The 26341-nt window shown below is 53.1% G+C and overlaps 1 pseudogene; it reads left to right on the top strand.

Moving 5' to 3' along the window:
• Positions 1-4565: 4565 nt before the first annotated feature.
• On the top strand, positions 4566-13559 carry LOC134388574 (rho GTPase-activating protein 27-like; annotated as a pseudogene).
• Positions 13560-26341: the final 12782 nt, after the last annotated feature.

Below are 26341 nucleotides of genomic sequence, written 5' to 3'. Positions count from 1 at the left end.
TGGTCGTATTTCGTTCTGCCCTCCACGTGGCCGGTGGTGTCCAGACATCACTCCCTCTGATACCACATCTGCCCAGGCCCCTTCCTCTTTGGGAACCCTCCCCTGCCCCCGTAAGCTTCCTCTTTCCCATCGCATCCTCCCTGGGCCTTAGGAGAGTTGACAGCCACTCACTGTCCTGTTTCCGCCACAGGAGCTACTCCAGGGCAGCCCAGGCCCTGCGCACAGCTGCCCCTTCTGCCTGCCTGCCCTGTCTGCACAGCAACCCCTCCCCGCCTGCCCCATCTGCACAGCAATTCCTCCCTGCCTGCCTCGTCTGCACAGCAACCCCTCCCTGCCTGCCCCATCTACACAGCAACCTCTCCCCGCCTGCCCACGACTGCACGGAGCTCCTCTGTGCAGCCTGTTCCGCAGCTGGGGCTGGGCCTGGGATTCTGAACTTGCCAGTAATTGGAGCACTGAGTGGGGCAGCCAGTGGTGGCCCTGGAAGCATACAAAGCCCCCCAGCCTGAAGCCCCTGCACCCCACCCCCGTGGCAGGTCGCAGGCAGTGTCTGTCTTAGGCAGCGCCTCCGCAGCTTTAACAGGACATAGGCTGCTGGCTCAGCCCGCCACCATCTAGAGGCAACTTCTCGTTTTCCTGTTGCCCTGTGCCAGCCCTGGGGTTGTGCCCCTTGGCCCCACCCCCAAAACCTTCCCAGGGCTCCGTCCCAGCAGCTCAGAGGGGACAAGATGGTGGACATGATTGCCAGACTGACCAGGGCCCTGCAAGCACAGGTAGAGGACACTGGAATTAGGTGGCAAGCTCAGCCTCTGCTGGGATGGCAGAGAGGCCTCTGGAGTGCAGGGGCTCCCAGTGAGCCTCCATCCCCAGTCCTGCTAGGAGCTGGGAGAGCTGGGGTACGGAGTGGGGAGTCTCAAGGAGGTTGGGGCTTGACCCTTCTTTCGTCTTTCCTTCTCAGAGGTCCTGCCTGTCTGAGGGGGCGGCAGAGAAATGCTGAGAGGAGGTCAGCTCGGGGCAAGAGGCAGGGCTGCCACCTGCTTGTGATCAAGGGGAAGGAACTACAGACAAGGGAGAGCCACTGGGGGCCAGGTGGCTGGGTGTGGGTACAGCCGGGGCCCTCTTGCCTCTGTCTTCTGGCCTGAGGTGGTTAGCCTACTTCTCTTTCCCACTAGGTGTCCCCTGTGTCCCTAGGATACTACCCAAGAGTCCTTAGTGCCATCATTAGGACCCCGTTCTGGGTCTTCTCTGGGTCTCCAGGAGTGGGGGTCAGGGGTAACAGGCCCTGCTGTAAACCCTTGAAGGCCAGAGCATGTGGAGGGCCTAGCCCCACCTGGCCCCCAGGAGCCCATCAGAACCCAGCTGAGGCTCTGCCAGGAGAAGAAAGCACCCCTATCTTGGAACTGTGGGGGCTCTGTAAAGAGTCTACAGTTTGAAGGGGCTCCAGGATGCTGCAGTTCAGCACCCTCCACAGGGCTGTGGCATCTCTAACGGGGGAGCGAACTCTGCCTCCTCCGTTCCACCAAGGGCCCCCACCTCCTGAAGCAGTCAGGCCTCTGGGGCAGCCCCAGTCCTCAGAGCGCTTCCTTCAAAGGAGTACTGCCCTGCCCCTACAGTGTGATTCTGCATCTTCTCTTCCTTGTGACAGCCTTGTCACGCTGGAGACCAAAACTTCTTCCTCCAAAGTATCCTCTACCTGCTGGGACTCCCCGTGGACTCAGCCATGGCCAGCGGCCTGCCAAGTAGAAATGCTTACTCCAAAGAGCCTGGCTCCTTCGCTGGCTTATCCAGCCCCCACGGGTCCTTCCAACCCCTGCCCTAGGGAAAAGCAAGGCCACTGCCTCAGTGGGTCCAGCTGGGTGGGTAGGAGGTATGTCTGGTTCATCCGCCTTTCTCTACCCACTGCCTCTATCCTGTCCTCCCAAGGAGTCTCCTGTTTCTGTCGCTGAAACCCTCATTCTCAGGAAGTTCTTGCTCAAAGCTAATGCCAGTCTCTCCTAGTGTCAGGTGTGTGTGTTTGTTGCCGAAGTTTGGCATGGGATTGACTTGAGTACCAATAAGCAATAAGTGTTTCTGGCAGATCTGCCATATGCTTCAGAGCATTGGCCCATGTGCTGGAGGCAAATGCTGGAGGGTCTTCCTCTCAAGAAACTGTTGCCTTTGGGGGCAGAGAAGGTGGGCAGATGGGTGGACAATTAATTGACTACCAAGGCAGAATGCCATTGGGCCCTAACAGAGCGACAAGCAGAGTGCCAGCAGGTTAGAGCTCTGTCCAGAGAGGTGTATGAGCTGAGTGCCAGTGGAGGAGCAGGATCTGGGTAGGCAGGGAATAAGAGAAGGAATTCTAGGCTGATGGGATAGCTGGAGCAAAGCTGAGGAGGTAGGAAGATGCCTTTTGTGTCAGGGGCGAGTGAGCAGCCTGATGTGTTTGGAATACAAGATGCTGCGTGAGGGCTTGGGTGGGGGGAGAGAAAGGGGAAGTGGGGTGGAGGGTCCCATCTCAGCCACACAGGAGCCTGGAGAGGTGTGGGTGGGGGGAATGAGGAACAGATGGATTGGTGTCCCCAGCTCTCCCTGCCTGCTGCATTCCTGGGGACCAGACACCTTGTCTAAAACTGCACACTCACTTCTCTGACAGTATTTTTGCTTTTCTGCTGAGCAGTGATCATCATTGACAGGCTGCGCTTTTCATTTATCACCCCCCCATGCCCCATGTGCATGCATGTGCACTCAGGGTCAGCCCTGCCAGGGCAGGGATTTGTGGCCATTTGTTCACAGCGGCATTCCCAGTGCCTAGAACAGTGCCTGGACAGAGCAGGCGAACTTGGACAAATGGTTATTTTTTTAGGCACCTGCCTAAGGCCCAGGGAGGGGCCACCTTGAGCAGAAACAGCTTCCCCTGTCGAGGAGTTTACAGCTCAGTGAAGGTGTCATAGTTAACACAGGAACTTCCATTTTTAAAATGTTTTAGTGTACAAAATTTTGGGGCCCCAGAAAAGTTTAAATTAAAAAACAAAAAAATATATAACTCCAATAATCAAACTGCCCAGAGAGGATCTTTGTTAGCATTTTGGAAAGTTTCCAGAAACGCAAAACTAGAATTATGCAAAGTCTACCATTTTGAAATCTGCTTTTCCCCTGGAGCTTTATGTATTCTTAGAAAATAGAATTAATCCCTGCGTGCTATTCTGCTGCCTGGGGTTTGATAATGTAGTTATCTATCCCTCTGGTGGGCTGATGGTGCTGGGCTGGGTGTGGTGGGCACACTGGGGGGAACCTGGGAATAGGTTTGAACCTGGCACCTGAGCTGAGTCCAGAAGCAGGAATAGGAGTCAGCCAGGTGAGCAAGGGGTGGAGATGGGCCTGGGCAGGCTACGAATGAGCCGAGGCCTAGAGGAGACACAGCAGAGAGGGTGGGAATCTCTAGCAAATCGATGCTACTGGAACTTGAAGTTCTCAAGGTAAGAGGCAAGGAGTGGCAGGAAATAAGGCGGAAGCACAGGCAGGTGTTAAACCTCTTGGTGACAGGCCTCTCGGGCCTGGTCAAGGCCATCAGGGAGCTATGAGGTGTTAATCAGGGAGGCTGCTGTTCCGTGAGGGTGTTAAGCATGACCAGACTTACATTCTGTGGGACTGAACTCCCATTCATCCGCGCTTCCCTTTGTAGAGGAACAAAGACTCCCATTTCTTTGCCCCTCCGTTCGCCAGCCCATCTTCCTGGCATCTTTCCCTGTCTGTTGTCTGAAATTGATTCTGACACCTGCAAACCCCACTCTGGGAAGTTCCAGCCCCAAATCCAGAGGCAGTACTGATTCCAATCCCAGAGCTTTGTCTGGGGTGGCAGCTTTCAGCAGAGGCTGTAGAGTAAAGCAGGGTCCTGAATAAGGACCAAGAAAAGGGGTGGGTTTCAGGCCATTTCTCTGTTCCTACCCAACCTCCGACTTGCCCCTGTGAGTGCAGAGCTGTGAGAGCTGGGTTGTCGATATCTTATTATCATTAATAAATAATGTGATTGTCCCACCCATCTGGGGCACTATAATACTTTACAAAGCACTTTCAAGAATATTTCTTCATTCTCTCTTCACTACGATTTCTGGAATGGGTAGAGCAGATCTTTTAAACCCAGGGAAACAGAGGCAGAGAGGGCATGTGTCATGTTGAAGGTTGCCCAGGTGGCAAGTGGCCGACTCGGGACTGTGTTATCCCGGGGCTCCCCTAAAAGTTTTGTCTACCTTCCTCCTGCCACAGGTGGATGACCCCCCAGAGCTCGGGCCACTTCGCCAGGCGCCACAGTGGCCTCCCGCCCCAGCCCGGTGTGGGAGACACACACGGACACAGGCACCGGGCGCTCCTACTACTACAACCCGGACACGGGCGTGGGAGTCGCCCTTCGAGGCTGCCGAGGGCGCCACCAGGCCGGCCACCTCCCGGGCTTCGTGGGCAGCCGCGAGAGCCTCGAGACCGAGACCGAGTGGAGACAATACTGGGCTGAGGACAGCCGCAGGGTGTTCTACAACCCGCTGACGGGCGAGACCGTCTGGGAGGACAAGCCCGAGGACGAGCTGGAGATGCAGCCCGGCCTGAGCCCCACCAGCCCCGGACCCGAGGGTGAGGGGCGGGGTGGGCGGGGCTATCTCTGAGATACTCTGACCCCGCCTCCTGCTTCCCACCGACCCAGGGACCAGAGGGTGAGGGGCGGAGTGGGCGGGGCTATCTCTGAGATACTCTGACCCCGCCTCCTGCCCCCCACTGACCCAGGGACAAGAGGGTGAGGGGCGGGGTGGGCGGGGCTGTCTCTGAGGTACCCCGACCCCGCCTCCTGCTCCCCACCGACCCAGGGACAAGAGGGTGAGGGGCGGAGTGGGCGGGGCTGTCTCTGAGGTACCCCGACCCCGTCTCCTGCTCCCCACCGACCCAGGGACAAGAGGGTGAGGGGCGGGGTGGGCGGGGCTATCTCTGAGGTACTCTGACCCCGTCTCCTGCTCCCCACCGACCCAGGGACAAGAGGGTGAGGGGCGGAGTGGGCGGGGCTATCTCTGAGGTACCCCGACCCCGCCTCCTGCTCCCCACTGACCCAGGGACAAGAGGGTGAGGGGCGGAGTGGGCGGGGCTATCTCTGAGGTACCCCGACCCCGCCTCCTGCTCCCCACCGACCCAGGGACAAGAGGGTGAGGGGCAGAGTGGGCGGGGCTATCTCTGAGGTACCCCGACCCCGCCTCCTGCTCCCCACTGACCCAGGGACAAGAGGGTGAGGGGCGGAGGGTGAGGGGCGGAGTGGGCGGGACTATCTCTGAGGTACTCTGACCCCGCCTCCTGCTCCCCACCGACCCAGGGACAAGAGGGTAAGGGGCGGGGTGGGCGGGGCTATCTCTGAGGTACTCTGACCCCGCCTCCTGCTCCCCACCGACCCAGGGACAAGAGGGTAAGGGGCGGGGTGGGCGGGGCTATCTCTGAGGTACCCCGACCCTGCCTCCTGCTCCCCACTGACCCAGGGACAAGAGGGTAAGGGGCGGGGTGGGCGGGGCTATCTCTGAGGTACTCCGACCCTGCCTCCTGCTCCCCAGCGACCCAGGGACAAGGGGGTGAGGGGCGGGGCCGGGGGGCAGTACTGGCACCGAGCCTCTGACTCTGCCTTCTGCACCCTGCAGCCCCCACACCCGAGACGGACTATCCCGAGGTGCTGGCCAGTTACCCCGAGGAGGACTGTTCCTCAGTGGGCTCTTTGGGTTACCCCGGCTCCTCCGCTCCCTTGACCACACCCCCCGGTTGGTCTTGTCACATCGGCCCTGGAAAAGCAAACGCTGTACACTAACCACTTCACCCACGAGCAGATAAGGGCATGAGCAGATGGACCCGGACAGCCGCGGGTAGCTCCCCCCAGCTTTCCTGTGGCTCCCCTTATACTCTAAACTGCAGCTCCCACGCAGACCCCAAGCCAGCCAAGATGCTGAGTCGCCTCCAAAGTCCCTAACGCTATCTTAGCTGGTCTACAACCCAGATGTATTAGTGCATTTTGTGTTGCTGTAACAGAATACCTGAGACTGGGTAATTTATAAAGAACAGAGGTTTATTTGGCTTATGATTCTGGGACAGCTGTGTCTGGCTCGGGCCTCAGGCTGCTCCTACTCAAGGCAGAAAGCGGCAGACAGCTGGCGGGTACAAGCAGATCACATGACTAGAGGAAGCAAGAGAGAGAGAGAGAGGAGGTGCCAGGGTCCTATAAACAATAAGCTCTTGCGGGAACTAATAGATCGAGAACTCACTCACTACCCTTCCTCCCCCAGGGAGAACATTAATCCATTCATGAGGGATCCGCCCCATGACTCAAACAGCTTCCAACACTGTCACATTGTGGATCAGATTTCCGCATGTGTTTTGGGGGGACAACACATCCAAACTCTATCACCAGATGACTCCTCCGTTCAGTGGGAGCTGCCTCAGGTTCCTGTCCCTGCCCCTCAAAGCATCCGCAAATCCAGCCAGGACAATGACACCCCAGCCCAGGCCAGTCCCCAGAGAAGAAGGAAAGGGAGGGGGCATGTAGGCCCTGGCAGGACCACCACTGAAGAAATGGAGGGTTTCTGGAGGTCCAGGGGACAGGGACTAGATGGGATATATCTATCTCCCCGTTAGGCCCCAGCACTAGGCCCCAGAAGTAGGCGAGGTTGGGAGCTGGGAGGAAATCTCTGCTGCTGCTGCTGTGGGGGCAGGCATCACACCCTTACCCCCACCCCGAGCCAGGTGGCTGGGCTGGTAACACGGGTTCTGTGGAGACTCAGGCCAACCTGTGAGGAGCTGCCAGCTGAGGGGCAGACTTGCCTCTGTCCCCTGTGGCCCACCTCATTAACTACCCCCTCTTCCCTTTCTCTCTTAGATCAAGACCCTGGACTAGGCAGGTGTGATCCATCACACCAAGATGGTGAACAAAGGAAAGCAGCTCTGGTGAGAGTCTGTCAGCACCCAGACCAGGGCAGGGTGGGCCTGAGTTATGAAATTCACTGAGCACTTCCCATATGCCAGGCTTGTTAATCCTTATAGCTACTTCATGAGAGGTTCTGTGAGGAAACTGAGGCACCGAAAGATAAAGTGACTGGCTTAAGATCCCTGGGCTACCAGGTGTTAGAGTCAGAGATCAAGGCTGGGTGCCCCAGAATGTGTTTTTGAGCTCTGTGCCCTGCTCCTGGGGGTGAGAGTTGGGCCTCAGCCCAGGACCAAATCTAAGTCTCGCGCACCTCCTACTTCTCCACCCCCACCTAGGAAGAAGTACTGGAATGCCTCCTGGACAGTGCTGGAGGGTGGCATCCTGACATTCTTCAAGGACTCCAAGACCTCAGCTACAGTTGGCCTGGTGAGGCCCAGGTATCCAGGCCAGGGACCACCCATCTGCTCTTTATCTGACCTGGCTTGGGAAAGGCCTGGTCTGAGATAGTGGCACATGAGTGTCAAAGGAGATGGGCCTTGGCAGAGAGGGAGTGATGACAGCAGATTTACCCCAGGACAGACAGTTCCAATCACCTTGGGGATGGGGAGCGGTCCTTGAGGCTGGACAGTTCTAGCCAGGAGGTCAGGGAGGCCAGGGCCTGAGAATACCTGCTCACAGGCACAAGGGCTGTGCTCCTTTCCTTTTCTTTTCTGGTGGGAAGGCAGCAGTGGACAAGCCAGCCAGGAGGCTCCAGGGTTAAGAAGCACCAGGATCTCTGGGATCCAGGAACCCTTGGGCCCCTTTCTCCCAGAGGTGTTCCCTGACCATGCCAGAGTCCCCATCCTGTCCGCAGAGCCAGGAGGAGCCTGGTGGATCAGAGCCAAGGTGCTGTAACAGGCCTCTCTGAGCTGTGGGCTCCCTTTAACCTTGCTCTCCCCACAGAGGTAGCCATCCAAGCTCCCCACCTCTGAGTATATAGTGGAGCTGACCAGGATCTCTCTCACCTGGACCCCCAAAGACAAATCCAGCAAGAAGGTACTAGAGGTGAGTGGGGGGGTGGAGAGAGGGAGGAAAGGTGCTTACTGATGGCCTGGGGCCCTGACTATAGGCAAGCTCCAAGAGGGAGGACCTAGGAATACTTGGGGCTGGAATTCTCATGGCTCAAGGCCAAAGCTGCCCCTACCTTGGGGATCTGTCCAGTGTTTCTGGCATCAAGGATTCTGCAGTTCCCTCTCAAGGAGCTGAGTCAATAGTCCTTGACCAGAGGGTGGTGAGAAGTGGAGGTCTCTGGGAGATGAAATTCTGTCATGCCTAGAATGGTGAGACAGGAGACTCCCTGGCTTGAGAGAGACAGGAGACTCCCCGTCCCTGGCTGCTTACTCAGACTGGCTGGGCTAGGCAGCCTGCTCTGGCTGGCCAGAGCACAGCTTTCTGACTGCACTGGGTTCCCAGTGAATCAACCAGGGCAGTGGACAAGCTTGTCAGGCTCCTCTGGCAGGAAGAGAGAGAAGACCCAGGCAAGGTCCTCTTAGTGCCATGCCCTTCACTGTCCACATGTTGTCTTGTTTTTAAGCACCTTTTTTTTTTTTTTTTAAATTGTGAAGAAACAATATTTATTGCTTACAGTTTCAGAGGCTGGGAAGCCCAAAGTCCAGGGAACACATCTAGTGAGGGCCTTACATAGTGAGGCAGGGTCTCACATGGCACATGGTGATACTAGATAGAGTTTTAAACCACTCTTACCCCCACCTCAGTCCCTAAAAGTTTTGAGGCAGATCACGACAAAAACACAAGTGGTGAACAGGTAAAATCCACTGAAAAGCTAGGGCCAGGCAAAACAAGTGAGAGATGAGGTCAAGGTGGAGGGGAATTGGGAGGCAGATTATGCCAAGGTGGTTGGAAAAAATTTAGCTCCAGTTTTCCTGGTAGCTAAGGTGAAAAGAGAAGGCTATCAGTTACATGGCTCTTATGCTGAAAATAATAATAATAATAAACTCTACCCAGATTTTGAGTAAATCAAAGCTTTTCTCTAACCCTTGGCTCTTGGAGAAATTTCTAGTATCTAGCTCCACGAACATGGGGTCTCAGGGGGTGAGGCCAGTTCCCTGCAAAAGAGCTCCACGGCAGTCTGAGTGCTGCCTTGGGAAGCATATTATGATAAAAGCCAAAAGCATAACCTTGTATCTCAGCTCAGAAAAAGCGCTTCTGCAAGGAGCCTGAGCGTGTAGTTTTCTGATGATTCACCAAGCTTCATTCAGTTCTAGAACTAGGGTATCCACAGAGCAGGGTTGGAAAATGAGTTTCATCTCATGAGTAACTCCGATCAGTAGGTCTGGGGCCTTTTTGAGAAGAATTTTGGAGCCTTTTCCAGGCTTGGCAGGGTAGAGTTCTGTGATCCATAAGCAATGTCTGCCATGGCGTCAAATTGGGGAGGGACATCACACTGGCTAGGCATGTTCCTTCCCTGACCTCAAGGGACATCCTTCAAACAGTTCCCTATACAGATCATCTCTCTGACTGGGCTTTTGATGAAAGTTTCAGAGTTGGCCTTTCTGAGTCATGTTTTCTGGCAAGGGCTGGAAGGCAGACGGTACTCTTGGAAGGCTGACAGTCCTGAGTGAAAATCAAGGCACCCCCTGCCTCCTGGCTGGCTCGTGGCCATCCTCCCTCCACTCAGGGGTCGCCTGCAGGCAACACCAGGATTTTCGTCAAGAGACAGCCACAAATTCTATGTTATCGAGGATGGACCAGTTAGGGGGGCTCAGGACGTTTTCACAGCAGGTCTTCCTAGTCACCCCAGAGCCACAGAAAACTTCAGGAACAGTCAGTCTCACAAGGGCAGCTTGTGTGGGGCAGCTCAGCTTGCCTGTGTGTTCAGCAGGAAAAATGTTGTGTGAAATATATTGCTGTGTAACTATACAGCTTTGCCTTGTGTATGAAACTTCCAAATCCGAACTGATTATGCTTTGAGAGAGCTGCCAAAAATAATGGCTGTTGTTTTAGAAGCGCTGTTTAGCCAGCCATTCTCTAGGATATTAGACAGCAGGGCTCATCTGTTTAGATTAGAGGGGGGCTGTGTGGTCTGCCTGTTGAAGGTTCTCTAGTCTTTGCAGGGCATGGGGATGAAGCTTTCATTTTTAAAAGCAGTTTAATTGTATTCAAGTATATGTTGAAAAGGAGGGCAGTCAAAGGATTGTCCTCTCTGATTCTAGAAGTATTTCCTATTGTCTGAGACAGTTTCTGCTGTCTCTGACTCTCACTGGGCCTCAAGGGCAGGGTTGGTGTGAGCTGCCACAACCAAATGTTCCCTCAACCTGGAACGCCTGATCCTCAGAGTCAGAGGCTAGTGAGGGATCCATCCAAGTTGACATCCAAGTCAGAAAGGGCTTTGAGCCATCAGTCTGTGGCAGAAAGTTTCCCTCTGGTGTTTTGTTTAACTTACGCTTCTTGAAGTGAACTATAAAAGGATACGTTGGCTAGACAGTGGGAGAGGGTGGGGACTCCTGCTGCAAAAGGTGGGGGCAACACTCCTAGGTCCTCAGTGTGTGTGGGGGGCAGGGGTGGGAGGTACTTGCTTTCTACAGGATCAGCCATGATCTGCTTTCAAATCCTCTCTCTCCCCATTTTCTTAACTATTAGTTTTAGCGACCAGGGGTCTCCAACAGGAGATTTCTTTCACTTAGGTTTTTGCAGGCCAGGGCTCCAGGTGAGGCCTGCCATGCTCTGCGGCTTATGGGAGGTAGGATGGGATAGGGGGAAGTGTACCAGACAACTGAGCCATGCAGACCTGCACACCATCACTCACTAGCTGTGTGCCCATGAGCAAGCTGCTAAAACTCACTGAGCCTCAGCTTGCTCATCTGTAACACAGAGATGCTGTCACCCACTGCTTTAAGTGAGGTGGGAGACCTTGGCCTGGGGTGAGGCACTTGCTCCATTATGCTGTGAGTTCCTGGGTGCAGGAACAGGTCACTTCCATCTCTGTACCACCCTGCCCACCCGGGCCGACCATCAGGGCAGACCCAAGGAACCAGGGATGACCGAGTGACTTGTATCCCTCCAGCTGCAGAGCTGGGATGGCTTGGAGTACCTGATCCAGCACAACTCAGAGGCCATCATCAGCACCTGGAACAAGGCCATTGCCCAGGGCATCCAGGAGCTGGTAGGCAGAGCCTGGGGCCTCCAGGAGCTGGTAGGCAGAGCCTGGGGCCTCCATGGCTGGTGGAGAGGGGGTGGCCAGCCATTATGCTGGACAGCTGTGCCCACTATGGGTGAGGCCCTCTGGTCAGGCACAGGGAACTCCATGGCACCAGTGGGTAAATGCCCCTCCTTGCAGGTGCAGTCTCCCCTTATAGCTGGGATGGCAGGATGGGCTGCTGAAGAAACAGCCTTCCTTAAGAAGGTGAATCCAGCCCCTGGGGTTGGCCTTGAAGGAGGACTCTGCAGGTGGGGCACATCTAGAGTAATTTCCTATTTCAAGGGAGGCAGAAGGAAAAGTATATATTCTGAGAACCAGTCTCAGGCCAGAATGACAAGCTCAGCCTAGAAGAGAAAAAAGGATTGAATGCAAGAGTCTACCGTATTTTAGTTTCAAAATATCAGTTATATAAGTAGAGATGGGGCAGGCCTTCTGTGACAACTATTCACCTGGAAATGACCTGGGACTTTTTGACCCTTAACTCCTCATAAGCCCACAATGGGTGCAGCTTTTGGTTGTTTTAATAGAGGTAGGAATCCAGATCCAGGGAGGCGATGCTAGTGCGGTTGTCGATGGTGCTCTGGCCCCAGGTGGAATTGCAAGCTCAGAACACGGAGCCACGTATTGAGGTGTGCTAGCCTAGTGCAGTGCGTATAGAGGAGCTGAGGAAAATATGGAAGCGGGAACTGGGGGATGAGGAGGGGCGGCGAGGATAAGAAAGGGGTGGGGGGGACAGGATGTCCCTCTACAGCACCTTAAGGGCTCTCTGCAGCCGAGAGGTGAATGTTATGAGGTTACCTGGTGGAGGTGAGGGGGGTTAACCTGGTTAAGGGAACTCTTTGCTGGGGCTCTCCACGCCATGCCTGGTGGGAGGGCTTTTCGGGTCCTTTGCTCCATCCCAGAAGGACCCCCTGCTGGTCCAAGACCCTGCTCTCTGAGGCTGCGCGATTCCAGTCTGCAGACCTTCCCCGGGATTTAAAAGCGAGAGCAGCAGCGTGGACTTCGGGTCGAGTGAGCGCCTGGGAAGCTGGCGATAGAAAGAGGATGACGGGCGGCCGAGTGCAGGTGTGCGCAGGGGGAACATCCGGAGACCTCTTTCGCGGTGGGTGGTGACACCCCACCTGGGGCCTGCCGGCCAACCCCGACGCCACCGACTGACTCAGTCCCGCGTTCCGCTGCTGCAGCCCCGGACCCGGGGCCTGGAGAGTGACTTGAGCAACGTCCGGCACAAGCTGCGCAAGTTCCACCAGAGGCGGCCCACGCTGCAGTCGCTGCGGGAGAAGGGCTACGTCAAAGGTACCGGAGGGCGCGGGAAGCGCGGGGCGGCCGCCGGGGGGCGCTGACGAGCCTCTCCCCCAGACCAGGTGTTTGGCTGCGCGCGGGCCGCGCTGTGTGAGCGCGAGAGGAGCCCGGCGCCGCGCTTCATGCAGCAGGGCATCCGCGCCGTGGAGGCCCGGGTACGCGCGGCGGGCGGGGCCGGGCGGGCTCGGCGCCCGCTAGTCCTCTTCCGGGGGCGCAGGGCCGAGGGGAAGGAACGGGAGGCCCTGAGTAGGAATCATAGCAGGGATTTAGACCCTCCCCAGCCCACCCCACCCCAACCGGGGTCAGCGCCTCCCTCTGCTCCAGGGCTGGACATCGACGGGCGGTACCGCATCAGTGGAAACCTGGCCACCATCCAGAAGCTGCGCGATAAGGTGGACCACGGTGAGGCCGGTCCCCAGCCGTGCCCCCGACCCTGAGCCTGAAGGCGCGAAGCAGTACTGACCTCCCCTCTCCGCCCCGCCGCAGATGAGCGTCTCGACCTGGACGATGGGCGCTGGGAGGACGTCCACGTTATCACGGGCGCCCTGAAGCTCTTCTTTCGAGAGCTGCCCCAGCCCCTCTTCCCCTTCTCGCACTTCCGCCAGTTCACCGCGGCCATCAGTGAGCACCTGGGGACGGGGGGCAGATAGGGGAGGGCAGGAGCTGGCCTGCTTGGAGGCACCCCCGTGGCCCGGCTCCCGACCCTCCCTCTCGTCCCTCCCCAGTCCGACTCCCTCTCCCTCCCTCTGGCCCATCCCTTCTCAGAGCTGCAGGACCAGGCCCGGCGCAGCCGCCTTGTGCATGACCTGGTGTGCTCTCTGCCCGTCCCCAACCACGACATGCTGAGGCTGCTCTTCCAGCACCTGTGCAGGTGAGCGGGGCGAGCCGCGCGGGAGTGGGAGAAGGGTCCTGGCAGGAGCCCCCCAGCTGTGGGACCTGATCCCGCCCCACCCCCGCCGCAGGGTGATCGAGCACGGCGAGCAGAACCGCATGTCGGTGCAAAGCGTGGCCATAGTGTTCGAGCCCACGCTGCTGCGGCCCCAGACAGAAGAGACCAGCATGTCCATGACCATGGTGTTCCAGAACCAGGTGGTGGAGCTCATCCTGCACCAGTGCTCAGAAATCTTCCCGCCGCACTGACTGCGGACTTGGGACTGGGGGCGGCGACGGTGGTCACCGCCACACAAGCTGGGCGGCCACTGGACTTTCTGAGACTCTCCGCCTCCCACCCGTGCGCTGGCCGGGGTGGCTTCTGCACCCCTCGGTTCCGAGAGTATGGTGACCCCTGGTGGGCCGGTCGCAAAATGTGATTTTTTTCCCCCCTGGCATGTCCTATTTCGGGGTTAATTAGGTTCTGTTCTTCCTGACAGCGTCACCTACTGTGCGTGGGCGAGAATGGGGGCAAGGGGGAGTGTTTCCAGTGCTGGGCCTGTGCTGGGAGGAGGAATTTGGTTAGGGGCATTCTGGCTTCTTTAGGCCTTCACCTGGTCTAGGCCTTCATGGAAGCCCTGTGGGCCCGGCCCGGTGCAGGCACTGTGCGGGTCATGAAGCAGCGATAGACAGTGTCCCTGCTGCCGAAAGAGGACTGACCCTAGCCTCCAGCGTGGGCAACTGAGCCTGCCTTCCTCAGGCCTCAGGGATGGCATCCCTGCAGGGCCCTCTCCAGGCTGGCTGTCGACTGGTTTCATCTGCTTTCCTATTTGGGGTTCTGCCTCTGCCCTCCCTGAGCCATTCGTGTTCTGTGCGAGGGTTCTTCATATGCACTAAATGCACACCCTACACCTGCTGCTTGACAGGCACCATTTCCACACACAATCCCATTTTATGGATGAGAAAACAGGCTTGCAGAGGCAAAGTGACTTGTTCAGGATCCTGCGGGTGATATGACTTCCCAGCAAAGGCTCCCACACTAGAGCATAGCTGGAAGGCGGGGCAATTAATCCTTTCAGCTCTCCCACCACCACCCCAGCATGGGCCCACGGGCAAAGCAAAGAAACAGCTGTGTGTGTTCTGTCTGGGCCTGCAGAGGTGCCTGAGGGTAAGGAGGGAAGCTGCCCCAGCTGTTCTTTCTGGGGGAAGGGGTACTAGCACTGGCAAAAGCCCCCAGCCCCTTCCTGTGCCCTGGGCATCAAATATTCCTACCTGGCGCCTACTTGCCCTGAAGAGCTGGCAGAGGCCTGCAGGGTGGGGGGAGGAGAACATTACCCCAGGAAGGGACATGTGGACCCCTTCCCTCCTCATACACAAACCACCCCTGTTGACGGCTCCCCAGCCCCACCCACCCATTCATCTATTCAACAAACAATAATAGCTGATATTTACTGGACAATTGCACTATGCCAAGCATTTTACTTGGATTCTCTCCTTCATTTGTCACAGCCAATGTTTATTGCCTGCTCCTCTGTGCCAGGCACTGTGCTCGGGGTTAGGTGCGGCACATGCTGCCTGCCCTGGTGGAGCTTATGTTCCAGCAGTAAGGCCAACCCAAGCCCTCCCCCCCTCTAAGCCAGCAAGGTCAGGGCAAGAGTACACACGGAAGCCTCATACCATATTGTTTATATATTTGAAAGTTCTAGATCAAGCTACTACTTTGACAAATGTACTTTGATAATGACCTGGAAGTCAGGTTCTAATGCAGACTTCTTGGACTCTTCCTCATTCCACACCTGAATGTGGTGGCAGGATAAGAGCCAGCACTGGCCCTCAGCCTGTCCCCTTATCTTCCCACAAGGAAGAGGTCCTGCCCCAAGGAGAGGTTCATGCGGACACCCCAGTCCATGGGTGCAAACTGCTTATGCTCCTCTGCCACCAGCTGCCATTTGGCCACCCCACTGGTGACACAGGTTACCCCTGAGAGAATGGGCCATCTGGGGTCCCACATATTGGGAGCATGGTCTAAAAGGAAGGGTGTGACCTCCAAGAGGGCCCTACATATTCCTTGTCCTGTGGGGAGAGCTGCAGACAGCTCTAGACTGGAGCCTTCGAAAGCAGGGGAGCCATGGCAGGGACCCCTTTCACCTGAGCCCAAGGGCAGAATTGGACAGATATTAAGCAGCTGATTACTTGGTTAACCACATTTGTACAAGAGCTAGGAAGAAGCACAGGGTGCTCTGGAGGTATGTCGACGGGTGTGACTGTTCCCCAGGGATCCGAGATGCCTCTGTAGAAGCCACATTTGAGAGAAGCAGTAAAGAATGAAGAGGAGTCAACCAGGAGAGAAATTAAGGAAAGGGTGTCTAGTCAGAGGGAACAGCATGTGCAAAGGCCCTGAGGCCAAAAGGCTTGTGGGGAGAACAAAATCTGAGAGAAGACCATCGTGACAGGAGCCCAGAAAGCCAGTGGGCATGGTGCGAGGTGGTGCTAGAGAGCTGGCACAGGACAGAGCATGCACGGTCTTGTGGACCACACTGAATGGGGATCCATGGCCAAGGATGTTGGTGACCAGGACAATGAGCTGGAGGATCCTTGAGTGGGGAGGTCTTGGGAAGCGTCAACGCCCACCCCCACCCCAGGCTGCTGGCCCCACCAAGGCCTCGGTGAACGAACAATGTAGCAGCAAGCAGAGAAGTCCCAGAATTATCACATTTTGTCACCAGGAGGAGCTTCAGAAGTCACTCACTGCCAGTGAAGAAGCTCCTAGAGAGATGACATAACTCACCTGAGGTCGCATGGCGGGTTGGTGGCAAACCCTGGCCCAGAGCTTCATTTGCACAGTCCAAGTACCTACTGTGCGCCCACCAGAAGTTTGCGGCTCAGCCGCACGTCCTCAGCACAGAGCGCAGTGCATGGTGAGCACTGTAGGTGTGCACTGAATGTTTTGAATGAATTGTTTTTTGTCTGGAGACACAAAGATATATAGAAACAATGTCTGCTCCCTTGAAGCTCCATCTGGTTGGGGGAGAGACATGAAAAGGGGTGACAGTGGCATAGTTGATCAGGGCTGCCATAGGGGCCTCTTCCCAAGCCCGCCTCCTCTCAGCTGATGCCCCTGTGTCGTCCTGTGGCCTGGCATCTGCCCCTGAAGCTACTCCCGAAAAGGCCACGGTGCCCACCTGGTTGCTACATTCCCAGTCGTCAAGAGGGTGGACACGTGAACCACCTGTTGTCTCCCTGGAGACACTCTGTTCCTTTGTCCACAGCAGCATGGCTGTTCTCCATCGCTCCACCCCTCCCTTCCTCAGCACTCCCTCTCTGCCCACCCTAGCAATGGTGATGCCCCCTGGGTTGTGCCCTTAGCTCTCTCCCCTCCACCCTCCCTGAGGGCCCTCATCTGTTCCACTCTGGGGACTCAGCCACTGAGCCTGCACAGGTCACCCAAATCTCTATCACTACCACGGACCACTCTCTCCTGAGTTCCAAGTGCAAATGTCCATCTGCTTGCAAGACACCTCCACGCGGATGGATGTCAGACACCCCAAGTGCAGCGTGCCTGCAGCGGAACTCCAAAACCAGCTCTTCTCCCTGTTTCTAGGCATGGCACCTCCATTCACCATGTCCCGATCTTCCTCCTAAATATTTCCCATATCTGCCTCTCCTGTCCTCCCCCAGTCTCTCATCTGAGTGACCACAGCAGCCTCTGAACGGGCTCCTGTCCTTCCCGTTCCATCCTCCACCCAGCAGCCATCTGACCACGTCACATCCAGGGCCCTTTCCAGCCATGTCTCCCTCTCCTGCACACCAGCTATGCTAGGCCTATAGCTCCCAGCTCACTCCAGGCACCGTCTTGCTTCAGTGCCTTTGGGCTGACAGTCCCCTTGCCTCCCTCCTTTCCTCAGGCTGCCACCTGGCTGATTCCTCCTCCTCCTCTATGCCCCAACTCACACCTGCCCCTGCACCCTCTCAGCCCTCTCTTGTGTGTGCTCTCTCATAACACTTAGGTCACTGTGTACGATTGTGCTCCTGTGTTCATCTACTCCCAATCCAGCACTCTTGCCATTTTACCCTGTTGTCCAGGGACATTCTCACCATGCCACTCAGTCCTAACCCTAGTCTGTGGCCCTCGCCCCGGCTACAGTCCCATGGCCTGACACTGCATCATATTCCTGCCAGGCACAGCTAACTAAGGGTGGCAGGAGCTATGCTAAAGATTTTCTGGTTTGAGGGCATCCCCCCAGAACCCTCAGATATTGACATAAACTGCCACTCACATTGCCAGACTGTGATGTCTCTAGGAGGAGGCAGACAGCGGTGGACAGAGCCCATGAGCATGACTGGAATGACAGGTTCCAGAGGTGCCTACTGGCTGCCCACAGTGAAGCCTGGTGGTGGTGATATTCTTCCTGCAGGTTACCCATTGGACCATGTCTTATCCACCCAGAGTCACTTTCCATGACAACAGCCAGCTCCTTGCCCATTGTTTTCATCCTTAAAGAGTCCCACCCCAGCTGTCTGAGCCTGGGCTCCTAGCCCAGCTGCTGCAACAGCTCACAGCTCCAGATCCCAAGTTCGGCAGTGAGTTGTCGAGCTGCCACATAGAGCCTCCTGGGAGGTGCCTGGTAACCAGCACAGCACCTTGAAAACAACCACGTCGTCACTTCTTAATTGGATTAGGATCCAGGAACTTGCTCTCGGTGGCTCTTCTGCTCCTGTGTTGGAGCCACCTCCGTCCTCTCCTTTGGAGTTTAGCATTGGAGTTCTTCCCCACTCCCCTCTACCCAACCTCCCAGGCCAAGGTACAGCTAACGAGGGATGCTCCAAAGCCAGCTACTGACCCAAGGGAAAAGGGAGCCTCCAGCTTTCTAGGGCCCAGGTACACTCAGGGAGGAAAAGCCCTTGGGGCCATCCTTCCCTGCTCCCAGCCAGCCCTGCTCCTGGCCTCTGCGTGCTGCTTTCCCTCTGGTTCTGCCTCCTGCTCCTCCTCCCTAGACGGTGCCTCCTTCACAGCCCAGCTCCACACTCACTCCCACCAGGACATCTTCCTTTCCAAACCATTTTTCTCTGCATCCTCTGAGCAGCCATATTTGGTTCCTGCAACATAGCTTCAAATATGTTGTATCAGGCAGGGGGGCGATTCCAGAAGCTGTGTTTTTCTTCTGAAGCTATTTTTGGGTTTGTTTTTTGGTTTTTGGTTTTTTCTACACCAGAAAATTCTTGTAGTGGGTCTATGTTGTTTATCTGCCCAGCATCCGCTCTTCGGACTACAAGCGCTATCTCCTCTTGCTGGTGACATTCTCTTCTTCCCGTGGAAACCTTTTCCATGGGATTCGGCTAAGGCTGCCCCCTCCAACAGGGGTAAGCACCTGAAGCAGGCCTGGTCAGTCACAGCTCGCAGTAGGCCCTGTGGCTGGTTCAGGGACAAACATGTGACCACACAGAGCCAATCAGAATCTTCCTCGGTATTCCTATAGACACAGCTGGTTGCTTGGCCAATATCCATTCTCCCCCAGGTTCTCACTAACAAAACTCCAATTTTGTTGGTCTAGCTAGAAGCCCAGTTGAAAATATTTGCCTCTCCAGACCGTCTTGCAGCTAGGGGTGGTCATGTCACATGCAGTTCTGGTCAATAAGATGTGGGCAGAAGTTGCTGGGAGAGACTTCTGGGGAAAGGTTTCAAAAAGAAAAGACTCAGCTGGTATGGCCCCTTCAGCCCTAATGCTGTCACTGAGATCAAGACATCTTAACCTCGAGGCCTTTATCCTAGCCCTGTAGAGAGGCTACATAGATAGAGATAACAGAGAGAGAGAGAGAGAGAGAAAAGGACAATATCAATTAAGCCCCTAGACTGAGTCATGCCTGAACTCTCAGAACTTCCCAGTTTGGGGAGCCAATAAATCCCTTCCCTGCTTAAGCCAGTTTGCATTGGGTTTCTGTCTCTTGCAGTGAAAGAGCCCTGAATGAAACCCTCCACAAGACCAAAACCATGTCTTTGCCTGTTTGTTCTCCCATTCCAAGCTGCCCCACATAATAAGATGCTAGATGCAAAGCTGGCACATAATAAATATTAATTCAAATGATGTTGAACCCCCCATATTCTTATTTCAAGAGTCTAATAAGAGCTTGAAAAGACTTGATGTCTGAACTAGACACATTAAGGAACAAATTCCCACCTCTGAAACAGTCTCTTCAGAGGAATCCATTCTCCTCTTCACCAAACCATTCCTTCAGCACTTACCTCCTGCAGGAGGCCTTCCAAACCAGGTCTTCACTCTGTCGTTTTAACTACCTTTGCAATTATTCACTTTTATTAACACTTTGGTCCAGCTGAACTTGGTTTCATGTGTTATTTGAGCATAGCTGTGTGTGTCTCATCTCTCCCACCCCAACTTCACTCTGCTCCGTCCCACCCCCACCAACTGACTGAAGAGCTTTCCAGAACAGTGGCTGTGTCTCCACCATCAGACTAGGAACTCTAAGAGGGTGGGAGCTCTAACTCCTCTATTAGATTGGGGATCCAGATGCTGCCTCTCCTCACATCAGACTAGGAGCTGGGCAATCTTGAATCATCCCTCCATGCCTCATGGAGCCTCACTGGCAAGACAAGAAAATACAGTCTGGGGCCGGCCCGTGGCTCACTCGGGAGAGTGTGGTGCTGATATCACCAAGGCCACGGGTTCGGATCCTATATAGGGATGGCCAGTTGGCTCACTTGGAAGAGCGTGGTGCTGACAACACCAAGTCAAGTGTTAAGATCCCCTTACCGGTCATCTCAAAAAAAATAAAAATAAAAAGAAAGAAAGAAAAATCCGGAGTCTGCAGTATGAACCTGGAGAGATGGAGAGTGGGAAGAAGAGGGTAATAGGGAGCAATTAGCAAGAGGGTCCATCTTAACCTTCAGGGAAAAACTGATTAACAGCCCATAAGATTAGTCCTGGGTCGGAACCTGTTATCCAGCAACTCCTGCAATATTCTAATTCAGATCTTGTCCCCATCTGTGTAGCATGTAAGCAGAAATCTCCTCCCCACAGAAGGTCAGGATTCTGCCTTACTAGCTTTCCTTGTTTCTCTTGCTCCCTGATTGTTGTGTAATGATGAATCTCTTTACTGGGAAGCTTGTCAAATCTGAGCAGACCCTGAGCGGGTGGCCGTGTGTTTACTGTCTCATGGTTCCAGTTGGATGGGAGTAGCCTGCGATGCCACCAGTGGCGGTGAGAGAGGATATCACCTCTCCCCTGTCTTGCTATCTCCCCACCCTCATCCCCAAACTAAAGCCTTTTCAAGAGCGCGGTGAACAGTTGTTGAGGAAGAATGCTAATGCAAGGTCTTGCAGAAGGTGATGGATTCCCAGAAGAGTCAGGGAAAGCCAGGCAAGAAGGAAGAATAGCCCGTGTAAAGGCAGCAGGTGTGAGGTGGGTGAGGCCACCCGCCAGAGCTGAGTCTCAGCCACACAGAGCGGAGAGCAGAGGTGGGTGGGGATGAGGCAGAGAGGACACCAAGGTTGGCTCATCTGGTGGGAGAGGAGGGAATTAATAGAAGCTCTTGAATGCAGGTTGAATCTGTTTTTGGTAGAAAAAGTGATGGGGAAATTGGCCAGATCTTGGACAGGAGAGAGACATGATAAAAATAATGCTAATGATCCAGACATCTGCATGTGGGAGATGAGCACGCAGGGGAAAGAGAGGTGAGGCTCTCACACAGGCTGCTGCAGTCTGGTTCCTTGTGAACGGTACGGTTAGGGAAGTAGGAGGGAGTCGGGGATCTGACTGAGCGGCTCCTCAACAATTAGACAGGCTTTGTCTCTTGGAGAAAGGCAATGGGAGCTCTGGCTCAGTTCCCCATCAAGGGGCTGATGGCTCCAGGAGCCGGCTGCTGCTTTGGAAGTTGGTTGCTGCCAAGTGTCCTAGTCTCAGGGCCACCCTGCCCATATCCCATGGAGATCTCCTTGTCCTCAGCTGTCCAAGACTTTCTTTCCATTGGCAGCGACTGGCCAGGGGGCCTCAGAGGAGACGGGAATGGGAAGCAGGCTGCCAAGAAGCTTTGGCCCAGGTAAACCAACTTGGAGGGCAAAGGAGAGAAGTGAAATCTTCAACCTCAACATGTTACAGGCATCCATATCACACACCAAATAAGGAGAAAGATGAGACACATTTGCACAATAATTCAAGACAGGGTCTCTATGGCAATAATTACCCCAAAATCCTCTCTTGATAGTTGCACAGCAGGAGCTAGCAAAGAAGACTCTGGGGGTGGGAGACAGGTATGGGGGCTCACAGAATGGCTTCCTTTTATTCTTAAACTGAGGAAGCACTGATGGCAGGAACCAAGGCATCTCAGAGCCCGACCACGCTGAGAGCCGTTGGAAGCAGGATCTGGAAGGAGCTTTAAAGATGAGCTACTCTGAGGCCTGGGCGTGGAACACTCTGGGAGGATGTGCAGGCCCAGGGGTGATGGCCGGTCCATCGGCACACCACCCCTCCCACCACCTCTGTGGCCAAGAGTTCTCACTGGGCTCCAGAGGGCTGGGGTGGAGTGAGGTGAGGAATAGAATCAACTACCTGGCAAGTCAAAGGCTCTGGGGAGTTTGAGTCTCTCCGAAGACCAAGTCCAGTCCATAAAAAGATCACACATGATATGGGTTGGGAGAACTGAGCTGTAGCCTACTCTGCCTCCTTCAGACTTGCTATGTAGACTCCTCAATTTCCCCACCTCCCCCGCACCGTCACCCCCCTGCAGTGAAATGTACAACCTACTGATACAGGATGTGCTGAGTTTCCCTGGGCTCAGGTTTCAGGACATGCCTCTGGGTTTCCAGCCACTTCCTGAGGTCTCAGACCCCTCCTCTGAGCTGTCCCCTGGAGGAAAGTTACTGTTGCCAGTTAGACCTATTTTTAGTACCAACATGGGGAAAATGAGACCGCAGTGGGGCTGGCTCATGCAATCCAGTGGCTGGGCACACTCAATAGAGAGCACAGAACATTCTGGCTCATATAACTGGGAACCATCCCCTTAATTGAATGTTCATTAGACAGATAAACTATAAAAGCTGGATCCCAACTGAAGGCAGGGTTGTTGCTCACTTTCCTGGAGGGAACCTGCACTTCCCTGGCTGAGGTGTGTATGTTTTACTTTGCATCTAACTTACTTTCAGCAAGCAGCTGCTCATTCTCTGGAGCCGCCTGCACTTTGTAGTGAACTTTAAATATGTTTTTCTTGCTTTTGTGTTAGACTTGATGTCTGTACTGAACTTGGTTTTGTGTTAAACTTGGTGTGGGCCCTGCTCAGTCTCTGGAGCTGTGCCACATTCTCTCTGGGGAACCTGTATTTCTTATCTATTTTATTAAACTTGTTTTCACTGTCTACTGTGACTCTGCCCTTGAATTATTTACTGTGGTGGAGTCAAGAACCTGGTAAGAGGACTGGGTGGGTGGAGGCCCCTGGGCCCTACCTCCAACATCACTACCTTGAAGAACTACTTCAGGGCTGAGTGAATAGCATGAGACAGGAAAAGCTTTCACCACTGCAAAGTCCAGTGCAAAGACAAGAGGTCTCTGTGTGGCCATGCAGTCATGCATGTCATGTGTGTGTAGCCTGACAAAATTAGCTGCACCCAGGGGTCTTCTCAACAAGCAGAGACGTCTCCTAGGTTAGGTGCTAGTCAGTGTAAGGAGTGTGATGGGAACCTAGAGTGTGGCTGGAGAGAGACCAGGGAGACGGCACCGGAAGCATCATGTGCTTCCTACCAGCAGACAGATGGACAGATGGACAGACTGAGCTCAGAGGCAGGCAGCAAAGTATGCAAACTCCAATTTCTAATTTGTTTAAAAAAGAAGTTTGGCTCAGAAAGGAAAAGCATTCTGCTTTCTTTTTGGAAAAACCCAAATCCAACCTCCTTCCCTACCACACACTTCTAAGTTTATTTCTCTTTGGTTGCACTCAAGAGCCATTGGCTATTTTTCAGATCCTGGAGCTCAGGTTGTATCAAAATATTTGGAGAAAGGGGAGGTTTTTCATCTTTCTTTTGAGAACTAAGAAAAAAGGCAGTTTGTTTGACTCCATCTCTAGAGCAAAGAAAAAAGCTCTGGAGGATCTCACCTGCACTTGGAAGCCCAGATTTCTGGAAGAAAACCACTCTCGGGAGCTTATGAATATTGTAAATGTTTTAGCCATGTGACTGTCCCTCACTTTATGAGGTGGAGGGCACCCAAAACTTTTCATACCAACTCTCATGGATAGCAGTCCCTGGACACTGAGATATGGGGAGAAGAGATTAAGCTAGAGCATTTCTTGAACACTTTTCCTATTCTAGGGTCTCTCTTCCCTTCCTTTTTGTATCCCTAACCATGGAAAGTCCCCTCACATCCCTGGAGGTCCTCAGAAGCCTTTCTTCCCACCCCTGGAATTGGCTTTCTCCCTCCCCTTCTAGACTGAGCAGCAAGAGTCACAAGAGAGAGGCCATCTGAGGAAAGCTGGCTGGGTCCCCAGGCAGGACCTCACAGAGTAACTTCGGAGTGGCCACCATGCTCAAGGTCTGGTCCTCAGTAATAGAGTCCAGAAACTCAGTTAAGCAAGGACACCCAGAAGTAGGTGTCAGGACTGACTCATGATGACCAAACTCAGTGATGGGAAACCACAATGCCATTTGCTAAATCATGTGCCTACCAAAAGACTTGTATTCAAAACATAGAAAGAACTCTCAAAGCTCAGCAATAAGAAAACAAGCAAACCAACTTAAAACACAAGTAAAAGACACTTTACCAAAGAAGTTATATGCGTGGCAAATAAGTACATTAAAAGACACTCATTAGGAAAATACAAAAAAAAAAAAGATTCTCACTAGGAGAAGATGCATTAGGAAAATACAAATTAAACCCACAATGAGATACCACCATATATGTACTAGAAAGGCACACAATACAAACAAAATACAAAAAACTGACAATACCAAGTGCTGATAAGGATATGGAGTAACTGGAACACTCATACGTTGCTGGTGAGAATGTAAAATGGAGCTGCCACTATGGAAAACAGTTTGGCAGTTTCTCATAGAGGTAAGCATACACTTTCTATGTAACACAGCAATCTCTCTTCTAGGTGTTTATCAAGAGAAATGAAAGCTTTTGTTCATATATCCACAAAAAAAAAAACTATACAATCATCTCTCAGTTTCCATGGGACTGGTTCCAGGTCCACCCTGGGTTACCGAAATCCTCTGATGCTTAATTCCCTAATATAAAATAACAGTATTTGCATATAACCTACACACATCCTTCGTATACTTTAAATCATCTCTAGATTACTTATAATACCTAATACAATGTAAATTCTATGTAAATAGTTGTTATACTCTATATATTTTAATTTGCATTATTTATTGTTGTGTTATATTTTGGAATATTTTTGATCCATGGTTGGTTGAATCTGCAGATGCGGAAACCGCAGATACGGAGAACCGACTGTACATGAATATTACATGAATATTTATGTTGGCTTTATTCATCATCATCAAAAACTGGATACAACACAAATATCCTTCAACTGGAGATAGATCAAAATAAAAATTAAATTTTGAAAACCTGTGATACATCATACGACAGAGTATTACTACTCAGCAATAAAAAGGAATGAACTACTAATACATGAAACAACATAGATGCATTAAGTATAAGAAATCAGACAGAAAAGGTGGCTTATTATACAATTCCATTTCTTTGACATTCAGGAAAAGAAAAGCCATAAGGACAGAGAATAGATCAGTGGTTGTTTAAATGGTTTTGCCCTTTTAAAGGCCGCCATTTTGTTTTTTCTTTATTTCTAGGCTATCTTATTTCTCCCCTACCAGAGGCATAGGAACGAAGGAAGTGGACACTTTCTAAATAGAGGATCATCTTATAAAACTTCTGTCAGGGCAACTGGAGTCTTTGAGCCTCATTCACACGCCCCCCTCAACCCACCACACAACTCAAGATGACCCCGTCCTCCACAGAGCAGGAGGAGGCAAGGCAGGCAGCCTCTAACTGCCCACTGCCACCCTGGCCACATTTTAGACTCAATAGAGAGCTTTTTTTTTTTTTTTTAATTTTATTATGTCGATATACATTGTGGCTGATTATTGCTCCCCATCACCAAAACCTCCCTCCCTCCTCCCTCTCCTCCCTCCCCCCCAACAATGTCCTTTCTGTTTGCTTGTCGTATCAACTTCAAGGAATTGTGGTTGTTATATCTTCTTCCCCCCCACCCCGGTTTTTTTGTGTGTGTGTGTGTGTGTGAATTTATATATTAATTTTTAGCTCCCACAAATAAGTGAGAACATGTGGTATTTCCCTTTCTGTGCCTGACTCGTCTCACTTAATATAATTCTCTCAAGGTCCATCCATGTTGTTGCAAATGGCAGTATTTCATTCGTTTTTATACCTGAGTAGTATTCCATTGTGTAGTTGTACCACATTTTCCGTATCCACTCATCTGATGATGGACATTTGGGCTGGTTCCAACTCTTGGCTATTGTAAAGAGTGCAGCGATGAACACTGGGGAACAGGTATACCTTCGACTTGGTGATTTCCATTCCTCTGGGTATATTCCCAGCAGTGGGATAACTGGGTCATATGGTAGATCTATCTGCAATTGCTTGAGGAACCTCCATACCATTTTCCATAGAGGCTGCACCATTTTGCAGTCCCACCAACAATGCATGAGAGTTCCTTTTTCTCCGCAACCTCACCAGAATTTATCGTTCAGAGTCTTTTGGATTTTAGCCATCCTAACTGGGGTTAGATGGTATCTCAGTGTGGTTTTGATTTGCATTTCCCGGATGCTGAGTGATGTTGAGCATTTTTTCATATGTCTGTTGGCCATTTGTATATCTTCCTTAGAGAAATGCCTACTTAGCTCTTTTGCCCATTTTTTAGTTGGGTTGCTTGTTTTTTTCTTGTTAAGTTGTTTGAGTTCCTTATATATTCTGGATATTAATCCTTTGTCAGATGTATATTTTGCAAATATTTTCTCCCACTCTGTTGGTTGTCTTTTAACTCTGTTGTTTCTTTTGCTC

This window comes from Cynocephalus volans, chromosome 10, assembly GCF_027409185.1.
Source record: "Cynocephalus volans isolate mCynVol1 chromosome 10, mCynVol1.pri, whole genome shotgun sequence".
Taxonomy (NCBI): domain Eukaryota; kingdom Metazoa; phylum Chordata; class Mammalia; order Dermoptera; family Cynocephalidae; genus Cynocephalus; species Cynocephalus volans.
This window is presented reverse-complemented; position numbering and strand designations above follow the sequence as displayed.